This window comes from Myotis davidii, unplaced genomic scaffold, assembly GCF_000327345.1.
Source record: "Myotis davidii unplaced genomic scaffold, ASM32734v1 scaffold226, whole genome shotgun sequence".
Lineage (NCBI taxonomy): Eukaryota > Metazoa > Chordata > Mammalia > Chiroptera > Vespertilionidae > Myotis > Myotis davidii.
Genome location: NW_006297224.1, coordinates 2,763,016 through 2,764,482, shown reverse-complemented (window position 1 = coordinate 2,764,482; position 1,467 = coordinate 2,763,016). Strand labels below are relative to the sequence as shown.

Here is a 1,467-nt window from a genome sequence, read left to right as displayed (position 1 = left end):
AAGAAAACTTTCTCAAATAAAAGACTTGACTCTTGCTCTTGAAGAACAAACTATAACCCACAGAGAGGTTACACTGTGACACAGAATGGTCATTATTGAGACAGAACCTGAAAACAATTGTTTAATTTTAAAGATAAAGAATTTGGGGGAAGCAGAAAGAAATATCAAGATAATTTTAGGTGAAAGAAAATCAAGATACTATCAAACTTCCCCTGCAATTATCTATGAAAAGATAGTGGGGAAAAAATTCCAAGGAAAAAAATGCAATGACTCAAGAAAAGAAAGTGTGACTCAAGCTTTTATACCTAACTAGGCCATCCTTCAAGTATAAAGGCGATAGAAGACTATTATTTTTTTAAAGACATATTTGCAAGTACTCAAGGAACAGAGTTCGAGTAGAGTGAGCTTGTGAGCTCAGTGGTTGTGTGGTCACGTGTCAAAAGCCAGTACCACTTGCATCATGGCTGACCAACTGGTTGAAGAGCAGATTGCAGAATTCAAAGAAGCTTTTTCACTGTTTGACAAGGATGGTGATAGAACTTTAACAACAAAGGAATCAGGAACTGTAATGAGGTCTCTTGAACAGAATCTCATAGAAGTAGAGTTATAGGACATGGTTAAAGAAGTAGATGCAGATGCCAATGGCACAATTGACTTTCCAGAATTTCTGACAATGATGGCAAGAAAAATGAAAGACACAGAGAGTTAAGATGAATTAGAGAAGCATTCTATGTGTTTGATAAGAATGGCGATGGCTATACTAGTGCAGCAGAGCTTCGCCATGTGATGACACACCTTGGGGAGAAATAAACTGATGAAGAGGTTGGTGACATGACCAGGGAAGCGGATATTGATGGTGATCAAGTAAACAATGAAGAGTTTGTACAAATGATGGCATTGTACAGAATGTGTTCAGTTTCTTGTACAGAATTGTTTATTTGCCTTTTCTTTGTAACTTATCTGTAAAAGGTTTCTCCTACTGTCAAAAATATGCATTTATAGTATTTAGGACTTCATTCCTCCATATTTTCTTCCCTTATCGTACTGTCATTGTCCCGAAACCTTATTTTAGAAAATTAATCAAGTAACAGGTGTATGTGACTTACTCTGCATATATCTAAGCCCTTCTGCACATTTAAACTTAGATGGAGTTGGTTAAATGAGGGAACATTTGGTTATGCCTTTCCTTAAGTAGTTTTCTCAGGAGCTGTCAGCGTGTTGTTGGAGTGTGAAGTAGTAACTCTGTGTGCACTATGGACAGTCAACAATATGTACTTAAAGTTGCACTATTGAAAAATGGGTGTATTATCCAGGTACTCATACACTATTTTTTTGTACTGCTGGTCCTGTACCAGGAACATTTTCTTTTATTGTTACTTACTTTTTTAAACTTTGTTTAGCCATTTACAGAAAATTTGCTTATGGCACAATTTGCCTCAAATCCATTCCAAGTTGTATATTTGTTGG

General features: G+C 36.1%; 1 pseudogene; it reads left to right on the top strand.

Moving 5' to 3' along the window:
• Window positions 1-460: 460 nt before the first annotated feature.
• Window positions 461-966, top strand: LOC102755782 (annotated as a pseudogene).
• Window positions 967-1,467: the final 501 nt, after the last annotated feature.